Source organism: Carassius auratus, unplaced genomic scaffold (genome assembly GCF_003368295.1).
Source record: "Carassius auratus strain Wakin unplaced genomic scaffold, ASM336829v1 scaf_tig00003484, whole genome shotgun sequence".
Classification (NCBI taxonomy): Eukaryota; Metazoa; Chordata; class Actinopteri; order Cypriniformes; family Cyprinidae; genus Carassius; species Carassius auratus.
Window position 1 is genome coordinate 60,811 of NW_020523525.1, and position 16,403 is coordinate 77,213.

Genomic DNA, 16,403 nt, shown 5'->3' on the forward strand with positions numbered 1-16,403 from the left:
ATATATAGTTTATTGAATAGATTTTGTAAAACTATCTTTTTTTTTTTTTTTTGCAATTAATTTTAAACAACTAATCCCAAGGTCAGTCTTAAAGGATGCATAATGCAGGTCATGACAGAAAGTGTCTGACTACTTTTTGTCTTATTTTTAATATTCTTTTGTATCAGTCACTAAACTATTTAATTATATATAATATACAGTATAATACAATCAAATCTAAAAGACTTCTTCTTGTGAAACATTTTGTAAACATGCAAAAAATGCCACTTGGTTTGATTTTTGTTTTACAATATATCTTGAGGTCACTGCATAGTTAAAAAAAAAAGCCTCATGGCATTGTTTTCAAATGGAGATTAGGACTGCATTTCATTCTACATTTTCTTTCTTTTCCCCCTTTTGTAACATTGTTTACAAAATTTTTGAATGTGTTGTACACATATTTTCCACCACATTGATTCTGCAGCTCTGCCAGTGATAACAAGAGACGTAAATCTGAACCTGCAGCCCCTCAGCCCAGGGCTCAGAGCAGTGTGGGCACAGCACAATCGTCTGTCAGACCACTAGAGCTACCCAGGAGGAATCCCCTCACCAGCCCCAGCTCCCCCGCCACCACTAGGACTAAAGGTAGACATCAGACAAGCAGTCAGACTTGTGCACATTATTATAAGAATAAGCAACAGGGGAAGGTTCACACACACTTTTCATTTTGCTCCTCGCAGCGCAAGCAGAATTTTAAATGACTATCCCTTTGCATGAATAAAGTTCAATGAATTATTTAGTGTTTACAATCTTCCCCTCAGTGTAGTGTAGCATATCAATTGTTTCTTTATTCATCGAGGCCTTGTTGATCAAGATGTCTGATTTCTTTCCAGTTTTCCTCCAGGTCGTAGCATAAACATCCTTACTTTTCTCTCCTGTGGGTCAATTACCTTTTAATGTCTTCTCATGTCTCTTTTTTACCATGCTGCTTGTGGTGGATATCTAAGGTGGGGATGTGAGCAATATGCATGCAGCACATTTAAATTGTCAAAGTCCAAACCATGCTACCTCAGTATCCACATATCAAAAGAAAGGGCAAAATGAGGACAGTTTCATAGCTGTCCCAGCAGTCTCAGAAGGCTTCTCCAGCCTCCCCGAAGGCTGGAAAACAGCCCAAGAGAACCCAAAAGACTGGATGATCTCAGAGGAGACCACATCTAAGATCAAATCTTGGAGTTGTGATGACCTTCTCTCTGAGGGGAGGGGAAAAGATGTGCAGACCCGTTCGGAAATCACCGGCTTTTTGTTGCACAACGGGGAACTAGAGGCATCACAATGCATTGGCGCCCAAGAGTCTGAGGATCCTAGGGAGAGGACAAGGCACCGCTCAGCACACGATGCACCAGGCTTCCTCAAACTCTACAAAAAGATGCATCACATCAACCGACAAGAGCTGATTAACTCTACGGTGATATGCTCCGTCAAAGCCAGGATCCATAAGTATGAGAGCGAACAGCGGAAGGACAGACACGGTGGCAACAAGGACTGTAACCAAGAGGTGCCTCGGGACATGGTGCACAATAGGATTTCTGAATTCGAAAGTCTAATCCAGAAGTCCAAATCCATGCCAAATCTTGGGGACGAGTGCCTGATCAAGAGTTCTTGTAGGAGGGCCAGCAGTCCCAAGCGTAGCCTCTCTATTGAGTCATTACTGGATGAAGGATCACCGACCAGAAATCCTCCTGAAGGACGGCCTCAATACCCCAAGATAAACACCCATGTGCCAATCCACATTCAAGTCACCAGTGACCAATTACAGAACTCTGCCATGCAACACGACTACTCAGACAGCGAACATGATGCTGTAGTGTCCGACCTTAGTGACTTCATCCAGATTGAGGGATCATCCTTCTGTAGCGAGAGGGAGTTTGACGTGTGTTCAGTTGCCTCCTCAGAGAGCTTCTGGGGATCCGGGCACCAACATCATTATCACAGGCAGCTTGTGAGCTCCTGTAAGGGCCGCTGCCCAGCTTCCTACACGCGTTTCACCACTATGATCAAGCACGAAAGGGCCAAGCAGGACCGGAGGCAACATTTGCGAGTTGAAGAGTCTGAGTTCGGCCACAGCAAACTCGCCTTCCTGGTCAGTCCAGTGCCTTTCCGCCGGAGGAACCTGTCACCTTTGAGTTGTTCCCGAGTGCCAAACTCTAAGAGCTGTATGTATGAGGCTCTAGATTCAGCCCTGAAAGACATCTACGACCACATCCACACTGAAAAGTACAGGGGTAACCTGCCGGACAACAGCATTCTTCATAGGTTGCTGGTGGAGTTGCTTCCCGACATTCCTGAAAGGAATTCATCTCTACACGCACTGGAGAGAAACAGCCCAATAATTCAGCCTCGCTCTTACCACCCACAGCCTGATGGCATGCCCAGCCAGGACACTCACCAATCCGAGTACTCACGCATGTCCCATAGTGCCTCTCACAACCATATAGACAGCAACAACAACCAGAGGAAACACAACTTTGAATACTGCTATCAAGGTGGACTCTATTCATCCATATTTGGTTTCCCAAATCCCATTCTGTCCCCCGTGTTTGAGCTCTGCTCCTCCACCATTGCTATGTTCAATTTGTGTTTGTGAATGTGCTTGCTTAGAGCAAGGGTGTTCAAAACTGCTCCTGGAAGGCCAACATCCTTTAGTGCGGTAGTCCTCAACTTCAGTTTTGGGTACGCACTGCTCTGTACATTTTGTATTTCTGTCTTATCTGACATACTCAGTTCATGCTGCCACCTTCACCTGCTATCAGAAACGTCCTACTTCACACTTCTGAAGTTGTAATTAGAGTTTGTCGTGTTCAAGTGCTTTTTTGTCAGACAGAACATAAATCCTGTCTGTTTTTTTGGGGAAATTTTATTAAAGCCAAAAGGTATACTTTAGAAGATATTTGGTTAATATCCAACATATAAATAAAATGTAGCTTTCCATTAATTGGTAGCCATATAGTATTAACATTCACAGTGCCATCTAGATATTCAGCTGGCACGATTAATCGCATCCAAAAATGTATTTTGATTTACAGAATAATGTGTGTGTGCTGTGTATATTTATTATGTATACATAAATACACATGCATACACCTATGTATTTAGAAAAACATTACATATATTTACATGTATGTATTTATATTAATATAATTTTTATTATGTATAAATATATTTGGTATAAAAACATATTTTTCTTAAATATATACATGCATGTGTGTGTATTTATATATACATAATAAATATGTACAGTACACACACCTATTATGTAAACAAAAACTTTTATTTTGGATGTGATTAATCGCGACTAATCGTTTGACAGCACTTGACTGTAATGGCAGGAGAAAGCAATGTAGATTTTGTGAGAAAAACTTTACAGTACTAATGCCACTGTGTGTTTCTCTCCTCTGCCATATTTAAAGTTTATGGCTCCATTCGGGTATTACAATTATCTCAGAGTTTCCCAGTTTCAAACACGAGTAAGGAAGACCATTCATGTCCAATTTCTGACTAGGAGACTTGTTTACGATAATTCAGATAGCATGTGAAAGCCTCATGGAGCTCCCTATTAACGAGCTGATGATCTGAAGCAGGTGCATTAAATAAGTAAGACATACAAAATGTGCAGACCACTGGATCCCCAGGAGTGGCTCAGAGAACCACTGCTTCAGAGTTTGGCTCCAACTTGCTTGCAAGTTTCGAGTAAGCCTGAAGATGTTGGTTAACTGCTTCAAGTGTGTTTCATTGTGGTTGGAGCTAAACTCTGCAGGACAGTAGCCCTCCAGGAGCAGGACTGGACACCCCTGGTTTAGAGAAAGGAATTGTTCTGTTGCAAGGAACGTCAGAGAGCATGACTCAAACCCACATCCTCTGCCTAGTTTTATTTTTGATTTTGCCCCTATGTCTTTCATTTTCTCATATCACACTGTATTTTGTTTGCATCTCTTTGATCAAACATTTATTTAAAGTTATTTTCCTACTCCATTAATAATACATTGATGTATTTGGCACACGCTCGAAGGTACACATTTTATTAGGTTCATACAGTCTCTGGGAATCAGAACACTAGAGCAGCACTAGTTCATGTGTGGGCTTGCCACAAAAGAAATATAACTTTGTGAAGTTTCACTCTATATAAATAGCATTGGACAGATGACTTGAGCAGCTGAAGCATGCAATCTAAAAACAGATTTGAGATTTTATTGGCTTGAGAAGAAACATACTATCTTATTAGTGTTAACACAGTTCACTCCGTCAGACCAGACATAAATGATGAGATCAGCCTCAGTACCTTAAGTTTCAGTCAATTGTTTTGGCATAAGGTCATTGTTTTATGATGCTTTTTTTTAATCATTAAGAAATGCGACACTGTTTACATTTGCATAGTACACAGTGTTTATAAATGAAGACTGTTCAGAGCAAAGGGGCTTGCCCACAGTTGGCACAGATGCCAGCTAACCATCTGCGGTTCTAGTATAAATACACATGATCTATACTGGGGATATGAGTCTAGACTCTAGAGGATGGGTGTAACAACTTCTGAGATGATTCATGGTAGCTTTCTTCATTATTATGGACAAACAGAATATATATATATTATATTATTTACATTATTTACTTGTCATTGGTCAATAAAATATATATTTGTATTTACTTTTGCATGTTTTCTTTTTCTTTTGTCTGCATTTCTCTCATCAAGCCCCAAATCATTGTTTCCTTTGCTATTGCTTGTTCCCATGCATGTAATAGTGTTGGGTCTTTGTAAACCTCGTCTTTGAATCGATTTATCTCTGTTCTTTCTAGATCAGGACACTTCCAGAGAATACTCTTACCCTGATGTGGGCCGCCGCACACCACAGAGCAGGAGACAAACCCCTGATGTCAAAGAGGCAGGGAATATGCATCACTCTGTAATGTGTTCCTGCTAAATTTTAGTAGTATCATAAATATATTATCAAAGCTTTGATCAAACTGAAATTAAACCCACCTCATGACAACATGTAATAAGGTTTGCTTCCTTTTCTTCATTCACTTGACAGAAACTGCCAGCCAGAGCAATATATGACTTCAAAGCACAGACAGCAAAGTAAGAACAACGTGCAAAAAAAGTCACAAGTTACTGCTTTTACTGCATTTGATGTGCTACAATCAGTACATTTTCATGTTTTATTTATGTCTTTCCTTTGCATAATTCCTTTGCATGAGGAATAGCGTTAACTTGATTTTTATTTCCTTCCAGAGAGCTGACTTTTAAGAAAGGAGAGACGGTATACATCACTCGTCAGATAGATAATAACTGGTATGAAGGAGAACATCGTGGACACGTGGGCATCTTCCCCATCTCATATGTGGAGGTGTGCACTTTAATGATGATATTTGAACATCATTATGATTATTAACTATCTCTGTCTGAAGACTGAAGTATCCTCTTTTAACATCTCTCTTCACAGAAAATCCCGCCTTCAGAGAGACTTCAGCCAGCTAGACCTCCTCCACCAGCCCAAAGCAAAGAAATTGGGGAAGCAATTGCCCGCTACAACTTTAATGCTGATACTAATGTGGAACTTTCATTAAGAAAAGTAAACATTTTCTTAGTACTGATGTCATAAATATCTTTTCGTTTCAGCAAGTGCTCATTAATCCATTCTTAATGTTTCCTACCACTTTAAGAGCATGCCTTTTGCTAAATAATTCTCACTTTTTTCCAAATGCTAATGTTCTAATGAACTCTTAAGAAGAAATAAAACAAGACAGAAAACACACACGCACACACAAAAAAACATGAAACTTTTGCTTCAACCAGCCTCAGCTTCTCCATATAGTTGTACATTAAACATCAAAAACATTATAATTGGTTATGACTTTGAAATTTTGATCCATCAAATATATCTTGTGTTGGTGTCTTCCAGGGCGAGCGTGTTGTTCTGTTGCGGCAGGTGGATAAGAACTGGTTTGAGGGCAAAATCCCAGGTACAAACAAACAAGGGATTTTCCCTGTGTCGTATGTGGATGTTGTTAAGAAGGCTTCAGTACAAAGTACCGGTCAACCTCCTGGGCCCAGTATACCCACCAGCTACTCCAGTGACAGACTAAACAGTAGGGTACGTTTTCATCTGCAATTCCACTTAAAATGTACCTAAAATGCCTAAAACATATAGCATGTTACAGCTTCATGAGGTTTAATTTCAGAATTTCAGGTAACTTACATCCACAAAATGATCTAGTTAGGTGACTGTATAATCTTATCTGGATTAAATACTGACTTACACTTTAAATACATGATCTGTGCCGACAAACAGTGGCGTCACCGGCAGTAAAGCCTCTCATTCATCTCATGTTACTCATATTGCCATAGGTCATGTACAGTTCTATCAGTGCCAACAAGGTGGCAAGTATAAAATTAATCCTTTCTCAGATGGCAGCTGTCCCGGTGCCAAAATAGATCACCTCTGTCATCTTTAGATTACCTTTGGCTTGTTGTGTATGATAAGGCTGAATTCAGATTAAATGCCCTTGAGTTGTAATTCCATCTAAAGAACAAAGAAGTATAGGCTTATTCCTTTGCTCACACGAGAGCAGGATTATATCAGATTAATCACACGTCCTGCCAGTATCCAGTATAGGCTAATTAAAATGTGGACATGACCTGCTGCGCTATACATGTGCTGCTCGGCTCCTGCTGTTACTGAAAGAACAGTTTCTGTGAAGGTGAACTACTGTGACTGGACTGGACTAGTATCTTTTCTTATCATAGCAAACATTGTCGCAAACACATTTTAACTTTGTACTGCAGTACATACACTGTATTCGGACACTTAAGCTACTCTTAAAAAGATAGATATTTTACATTAGATAACAAAATATCAAACCAGTGTCATTCATTTAAAAAAATAGTACAAGCACACTTTTAAACAAGTTTTATTATTTATTTTTTTAAGATTTTAAATGCTAAATTAACAGATATACACTAGAGCTACTGATATTTTTGGTAATGTTTTAGAAAGAACATTTCTTTTTATCTTCAGTGTTGAAAACAGTTGTGCTTCTTAATATTTATTTTATTTTATTTTTTCCGGAAACCATGATGCATCTTTCTAATATGATCTTTTGAAACAATGTGAAAGTCAGTCAATTAAATATGCACTGACCACAAACTTGAACTGCAGTTTACTATTAAAACTACATTGTATTTGGACACTTGGTTGTCAAACATTGGTGGAAGATAAGAAAAGGAAGTTCTTGAAAAGCACCCTGGGTAAATGTGGAAGGCTTGTATTGTGAGGACAGGATACTCTTATTGCTGGTTCACAGATGACCTCTTAGTGACCTTGTTGTTGTTTCCACCTCACAAATCAATACCGACAGCAAGTGCGCTCTAAAAATGATTAATTATGGTATATCCTTCCTTGTAGCTCATGCCTTTTGTCTTAGGCCTGTTTCCCCACATACAGAATGTGAGCCTGCAACAAGCTTTCACACTGACAGCATTTCTGTAGCAGAGCTATGACTCTATACAGAACATTAAGCGATTTCAAGGATGCTATATACTAGAGAATTTCCCTTGATGATGGCCATAAATTATGTGAAATCCAATTTAGATGATGGGTGGGATTCTATTTACATCCAAATTGTAATTAATCTACACATAACAGAATACAAACCCCACTCTGTAGCTATAAACTTCTTAAATCATCAGGAATTAGTCCGATTTACTGAATATTAAAGTGCTGTTTTTGTAACATAGTTTTCTAGATGGCATTGTTTCTCTTTCATCTGTCCTCCTGTCACTTGTATTATCTTTTCTATCAGTTCTCTTATTTTCCAGCGTGTATCATCACTACCACTTTCTGTTTCTCCCTCTCCTTCTTTCCCTTAAGCCATCACCTGCACGTACCCTCTTCAACTCTTCATCCCCATCTGTCCGTCCACTCTCCTCATCCTCTCCCAGTCCACAGAGAGCTGGACACCTTCAGGCCATCACCAGCGAGTGGTTGGCCCTTACTCTGGGTCTGTCTCCTTCAGGAACCCCTGCCCCCACACCTCCTCCCTTTCCTTCCAATTTCCAGCCATACTTTGGAGTATTGGATTCTGCCATCTCGCCTTCTCCTGCCTCCTCCATGCTGGGCCGCTCTCCAGCCCTCACTCCCTACACCTCCACTCATGCACTCAAAGAGGGTCACTTTATTCCCATCACCTCCCCAAAGTCCTATATGTCCCCCGATCCCAGCCCATCACCTCAACCTTACCTCACCTCTGCCTCCTTCACTCCTTCACCCACCTCACCCATATTTGACTCCAGCCCCAGATCTAGCAGTGTCATAGAGATCCTCTCCAGCCAAAAAGCAGATTTAGCCGAGAAAGAACCACAGTTGTTCTCAGATTGCAAAGACCTCCACAAACCAGTCGAGACAGACCCCCCTAAATTGTGCAACCCTGTTGACTTGGTTGTTTTAGAGGCATATGAATCCCCATTGGACAATCTTCCACCTAAAGACCCCGAGGATGATCTGTGTGAGGAGTTAGTGTCAATCATTAAGGCCAGCCAATCAAAGGGCAGGTTCAAAGAAGAGGAGGGATTTAATCGACAGGAACCAGAAGTAATGGAAAAGCTTCCCAGACTGTATATAGAGGAGGAAACAAATGAAGACAACAGCTTCATAAATGAACCCCTGCCATCAAATACATTTACTCCAGTCCAAACCGCCCATAGTGAGGGGTCAGATACTGAGGTAGTGCTCGCTGTGTGGTTATACCGCCCAAAATAGATTTCCTTACAGAAGTGTGTAATGTTTTAGATTACTTCTATATACAAAATTTACTAATTTAAAATACTTTTTTGTTGTTGTTTTTTTCTCCATTGGTTATTATTTTGCCTGTGATGCATTGAAATTAAAACATACACACCTAACCTGAAATCACTTTTATTTTTAGACGAAAAGCAAAATTGAAAGTAAAGTGTAAAAATGAATAATAATAATAAAATCAATCAAATGTATTTAACAATCAACATTCAGAAATCTGAGTTGTTTATAAACATTTAAATTGCATATTAGGATTGTTGAAATATTAATATTTATATGGTGGCTTTTTTTAAATCACAGATTTATTCAAACATACATTAAATAATAAAGACAACAGGTTAAGAAAATTTTTATTAATATATAATATGGTGTATGTATTTAGGACTCTGGAGTTATTTTTCTGTCTGGACATTGAACGACATTAAATAAAATTTTTGCAAGCTGTTTTGTTTATGTCTTTCCATTCAGACCCTAAAGTAATGAAGCACAAAGCTTACTGCAATTATTGGATGGTAGACGCACTACAAATAATGTTTAGAGAAGTTTTGTTTACTCATCAACAAAAAGAAAACAGCATAGACTAAAAGATGTTGTTTCATTAAAATGAAGATACTTTAGATTTAAAATGAATTAATTTTAATATTGTAATTTCATTCATTTTTATATTATAAAAGTTAATATTATAAATCCAACAATATCATCCACCTCAGCTAGAAATACATTTTATGTTTTGGCTGAAACAGTTTTAGAGGGCTGATGCCGCATTTTGACTGTGAATATTTTAGTTCCCAAGATTTCAGTGCATCACTGATTTTTGCAATTCTGTTTGGTGTCATTAACGGCACAAAACATTACACACTTCACCTTTAAATCCTGAAGCATCTGTAGAGGATGATGAACGTACATCAGTGGCATGTATAACTGTTTTCCTCTCCACACCAGCAGGGGGAAGTTTCCCAGAATGCCTCTCCACGTCTCTCTCCCCTGTCCTCACAGATGTCATTGCCGTTCACACTGCCCTCATCGGCTAAATACTCTCCCCCTTCCCCTCGCTCCACCCCCCTCTGCCCGGGGTTTCACAGTCACCCCCTCCCTCTGCTAAACTGTTCCCTCGACAGGACCTCCGCTCCCCAAAGGTCAAGGTAAAGACAAGGTGCTTGTTAGAGATTGTACTAGCGCTCATCATCCTCCACTCTTCCCCCTAGTCTCACCACTCCATAATACAGACACTAACATTCCCTATTAAAGTGATCTATAAAACTTGAACTACATCATTTCTGCAGTATGAATTTCCATGAGAGATTTATTGCACCACAGTGTGCGTGCTTCTTAAATGAAACACCGAACAATGTAGTTCATATGTCTGACATACAGCAAATTATTATAGTTATATGGGAAGCTAGAGTCATTAATTATTTATAAGTTGTCGACATATTTGAATCACCCAACCCTTCCTTTAAATTAGCTATTAGTTCTGTTCACTGGCATTGGGACAAACAAGCAAAGAGCGCTCATAACGGATGCCTGGGTAACGGAATAAATAATGAGACATTTAGACCAAAGGGAATTCTGTCCATGAGTACATTGTATGAAGAATATTCACTCATGTTAACCCATTTTTCTATAAATATATTATGCTACAGTTCAAAAATCAGGTTTGGTAAGATTTGTATGTTCACCAATGATATATTTGTTTTATCAGAAACAGTAAGAAAAGTAATAGTGTTAAATATTATTCATATATTTTAAAATGTCATGTATTCCTGTCATTACTCCAGTGTTCAGAGTCACATGATCCTTCAGAAATCATTTTGATTTGCTGCTCAAGAAACAATGTCAAAAACTGTTTTACATATTGATACCTTTCTTTCAAGATTCTTTGGTGAATAGAAAGTAAAAAAAAAAACAACAGCATTTATTTAACTCTTAACTGTCACTTTTGATCAATTTAATGCATCCTTGCTGAATAAAAGTAATAATTTATTTAAATAAATAGTAATAAACTGACCCCAAACTTTTGAACGGTAGTGTATATTTTTTAAATATGACTGCACATAACATTCATGTGATCTTCCCCTGGCTCTGGTTCTTTCAGCCTGTGTTAAGGCGTGATGTTGGGGTTGTTGGTAAGCCCCCTCGTAGCCCTGTGATGTCTAGGAGGTCCTGCGGCTCGCCTGTTAGAGGTCAAAACTTTTCACCATCTCATAGGGTAGGGAGTATGTGCACCTTGTGTGGCAATGGCAAATTTGACTCAAGGCAAATTACATTTTCTCTCTTTTCAATGTATCCCTGCACAACCCATAATGTCATTCACTGTATTTGACCTGGGCATTAATTCACTGTTTTGAGTGCAGTTCTTTCCATTTTTGCTGCTACAGCTGGATATAATGATATTAGGAATGATACAATATATACTGGCATATATTTGTGTCAGCGTATGGCCACATGATGCTTCCGTACGCAGTATCATTCCATCAGTACAATGTGGAGGAATGCTGAGTCAGTGAATACGGGATACTCTTAACACCATGGCCTTGTCTGTCTGTGTGCATTAGTGTATTTTGTGCTCGAGAAAATAACATTTAATTCCTAACATTGCTGTGTAGAGGGATAACATTTATTTTGTCTGCATGCTGGAAGTGTTTGTGGAAGTGGTTTTCCTGCATGATCATGACTTCCTAGAACACAAATAGTGGATCTCTGCAGTCTTTTTTTGGTTCTTGTGGCTCAAAGCAGGCTTGTACATGCAGTATTGGTTTAAGCCATGTGTTTGGAGTGTCTGGATTACTCATGGGACTGTCCCAATGATCTTTCCTGTGTACACAGCTTAAACAAGGTGTACTCCCCAGGGCCAGGCAAGCGGCCTATTCCCCACATTTCCTTCCAAACAAGGGGAGTACAGTCCTCGTTTTCAGGATTTAAGGCATTTCTCGACTGTCTCTAAGTCCACAAATCAAACATATTTTAGAAAATATGTTGGTTGATGGCTTAGAAAACCAGAACTTGAGCTCTGGTAGTCCTGGATCTCACAAGTATTTAAAAAAAAAAGTTTTTAAATCTGCATTTAAACCGAGTTTATGTATTTAAATGATTCAGATACACGGCTGATCCAGGTCTGGCCTCAGGCTTTGCATCAATGGAGCACAGTTGAACTCTCAGTATCAGATGGATATACAGCAGAATAAGAGATGGAAACATTTAAATGGCCTTTCCTGTATTCTCTCTTTTCAGTCCCAAAGACAGGCATATGTTCATGACCCGCTTCAAGGTGCAGGGGAACCGTGAGTATTTCAAGCCCTTTTCTGTATCCGTAAATTGAAAATAGATGATTGTTTTATGCTAACATTATTCCATTGTGGGATTTTGGTCAGTATTACAAGCCCTGATGCTGAAATATAACCTAATGTGGAAAACACACTTAAAAAGCCTTTCCTCTCGCAGATTTCAAGCCCTGTATAACTACATACCACGAAATGAAGATGAGCTGGAACTAAAGGAGGGAGATGTAGTTGACGTCATGGAGAAGTGTGATGATGGATGGTTTGTGGGTAAGACTGTAAACTCCATTTTCATTAGTGTTTTAGTGATGTTCATTTATTTGCCACTAGCTGGCGCTATTGTCCAACCAGAAAATACTGTCAACTCTGTCATGGTTCAAAAAGCCCTTGGATGTTTGGAGAGAAAATAGAATATAAGGTGGATTTGTCATTATAATGTATAGTTTACTAATTATAATCCTATATATTATCAATACACACACTTGACTTTACATTTTTTATCATCTAGATAGATGCATACAGTATTTATGCTGGCCTCATTCCATATTTCATATTTTAGGAACGTCCAGGAGAACCAAGTTTTTTGGAACCTTTCCTGGGAACTACGTGAAGCGGCTATAAATTGACTTTTTCAGTACACATCTGCTGTGGAGAGATGGACAATGTCACTTACAGCTACCTACTGGAATCAGCACGACGTGTTCCAGTCATCAATCTGTTGGAGCGACAGAAAGTGATGAAACTGATGCAAAGCCAATGGCCTTCGAAGGGTTATTGCACCATTTATGTCATTTGGTTCAAATATGTTGCTAATTACATTCTGAAAGCATCCCATTAATTAGGAATTTCAGTGAAAGCTTTAAAACATTTGGTTGCCTGCATTTTTCCTCATAGTTGAAAATAATCAATTCGCTTGCCTTCTCGTTAAGCTGATGGATTTCAACATAATGAGTAATCAAGTGCCCTATTTATTTGTAATTTATTAAGAGGCACGGATGAAATACAGTAGGTGAGGAATGATCTACTGATGGTGCCCCTTGTACACTGGACCTGATGTCTGATCTGATCTAGATTGTATAGACTGAACAGTATTGCGGTGTCATGTTTGTGTCAGGCAGTGGATATTACAGAAGACCATTCCTGCCAACATGTATCTTTTCAGTATGTTATTAACTTTCTGGTTCAGAAGAATGACCTCGGTCTTCTAGGGCTTCTACGTTCTTCCTCCAGACATTCCTTTGAGCATTTGAAGGATTTTACAGATAAGAGAAAAATATTTTTGATATTTCTCCATCTAAAGAGACAACGTCTTTTGAGAATGCAAAAAGCATTTTGGCAAAATGGGCATGTTAGCCGTAGTAAAATGGCTCATTAATGTCTCTACTGCCTGTAATATTTCTCTGTTTGGTGACCTTGCACATCACTTTTGGTTTACACACTATTTATGGCCAATAAGAGGAGCACATGATGTCATAATTACTAAACTGCAATTGGCAGCCATGTATTTTGTATATGCCACCTTCCAATTGGTTCAATTTGAGTGAGGAAATGTACGTAAAAAATCTATTTTTGTTTATTTGATCATTCAGCAAACCTTTTTCATTATGATATACTTAATATATTGTTAATTGTTCACTTTCTGTGTCTATGATCTGTTCAGCGCAGTGATTGCACTCTCATATACAAATGTTCGATTTAAAATATGCAGCGTTTCAATCTTCCAGCGAGACTGTATGACTAACAGTTTTATTCCAGTCAGTAAAGCAAGAAATGTAAATGTGTCAGTCAGTAGAAACATGAACCAATAATATATGTCACTTAGGCAATATTATACCTCATGGAATTATGCAGTCTCTGTGTCTGTCAATGTGCTTAATGTACCAGTAAAATCCTGTGCATGTTGTTTCAAAAAGAATTGCTCATCAGTGCAAACGTATTATTGTACCAGTATGAGCGTTCATCTGGCTCTGTGAACCATCAAGGCTACCAGAGATCTGTGGCAGACTGTCTTCCGTTCTTAAGCAGAAGTGATGTAAACTGTGCTGTTCCTTGTGCATAATTTTACCACATGTAATTTATGTAATGACATGGCTATTTGTAATATTTAATAATGCACGATTAAGGAACAAATGTTTATAAAGTACAAAACACTGTGATATGTTCAGTAAATTAAATCTGCCACTGACTGAACATTACGTTTGGTGCTAGAGTGTAATGGACTCTGATTGGATAAAAAAAAATTGCTCTATTATCATTGGTTTAAAACATGACATGCAGAGTCCTCAACCCGCAACCACTGATAAATAAACAAAAAGTGTCTGATTCGACTTAAAAAAAAAAAAAAAAAAAGCAAAAACAATCATTGATTTTTGAAGCCTTCGTCTTTTTTCTATGTGGAATAGTGAAAAAAAAATCTCTTATCAGTTTTCATCAGACTATGTTATCAATGGGATTCACAGTCTCCGTAAGTGCATAGGACAAGCATGCCAACCAGGACTTCGGCCTTCTGCTAGCAATCTAGTCCCTGCAGACCGTCCGGTCTATAAACAGCTACATCGTGTCCTGGAGTTGTCCCTCCTGCTACCATGGAGACACAGTAAACAGAGGGTCAGTGGAGAGCCGGACTGAGTTTTTGCCTCAGAGAAAGAACCAGAGCCATCCAGCCTCCTCACTGGAGGCAGGGGTTTCTGTCTAGACTCTGTGCTTTTCCCGACATTTGTTTTTAATGGAGCAAATTCTCACATGCTCTTTTAAGCACTTGATAAATATATCTGGAAACAGGGCGCAAACCCAAGTTACTGTAACATCCAATGCCAATCTACTCAATTAAAGGCACAGTTTCACCCAAAAATCATCATGTACTCACTCTCATGTTGTTCCAATTCCCTTGAATTTTGGAACAACATGAGGGCGAATAAAGGAGAGAATTTTCATTTTTGGACAACCCGTCCCTTTCATTACTAGAGGGGGTGCATGATGTGACAGCCTGGGTTAGAGAAGGATTTCCTGGTGTTAGGGCTTCCTCGGTTTGATGCAGCTCAGGCCATGACAAACAGCTCGTCCCTGGCACACCAAACAAGCTGTTCAAGCCTACAATACAAGTGCTCTCAAGCTAGATTTGGCCTTCATATAAAGAGCACAGTCCTACAGTGCCATGTAGTGCAGTACATATGCTCCTCTCTGTGTAGGTAATGAAACTTTACCTTGGAAACAAGTATCGCATGCACAGATGACTGTATTTCATGCAGGGTGAATTGCCCTAAAGTGGGACACTGCCTAATGTGGGACACTTAATTTTTGCGTGTTTGGAGCTGATAAGCCAGTTAAACTCTGGGTTACCAAAGCTGGGGACACATCCTGGGTTTTTTAAAATGGTATTAGTTGTGGATTTTGGTTACACATCACAATATGTCACAGAAATCTGAAATGCAAAAATGTCCCACATTAGGGCAATTCACCCCATATGGCTAATAAACAGGATGACAGACAGAAGCATCATTACACCCTTCTTACTCTGTACAAATGACATCTGTGAAACTGTTAGTAATTTGACGATTTATATACATTTATCCAAAACTGTATCAAAAGGAGAGTTTTAAAATGTCCCATGTGTAGCCTACTGGGGAAAAGCTAGAAATGCTCTTGATGGCAGCACTGAAATAAAGAATGGTATACAAAGTATTCTTTAACATCAAGCTGTAAATAAAACAACTAAAGATGTTAGAAGTATATTAAAAAAAAATACAAACAAGACAATCCTGAACACTATATCAACTTGCAAAAACTATATCAGCCTTTTAACCAAAAAAAAAAAAAAAAAAAAATCACTGTTACATTCCGTTTGTTAGTAGTATTAATTCTGAGTAGTTTACTAAATTCCTAGCTAATATAGCGGTATATTTTGGTTACAACAAAAAAGTATTTGTAGTCTAATCACAAAATGTGTATACTGAACTATCTGCATTGAGCAGTGAGCACAGTATTTAAGCAAAACAAAAAGCTTTAAAAGTTACAAAGCAAAATTTTACAGGACGTTTATCGTTCTCTCTGTGTGTGCGTGTGTGTTTTATAAAGTTCTAAAAATATATATGTACGTCTATCACATGTTTGAGAACAATAAGGATAGCAGCGGAATGGACACAGTGCAGGATCTCGAGATGTTTACATTTGACACGACGACATCTTAAAAATGTGGCGCGCATTTTTTCAGACGCCGAAATCGTACGGGGTTGTGTAATAGGCTACATTATGTTTCCATGATAACGTGGAAAAACGACTGAAAAGAAGCACAGTGGGA

At 38.7% G+C, this 16,403-nt stretch overlaps 1 pseudogene; it reads left to right on the plus strand.

Moving 5' to 3' along the window:
• LOC113070209 (sorbin and SH3 domain-containing protein 2-like) overlaps positions 1-14,118 on the plus strand; it is a 31,583-nt pseudogene extending 17,465 nt beyond the window's left edge.
• Positions 14,119-16,403: the final 2,285 nt, after the last annotated feature.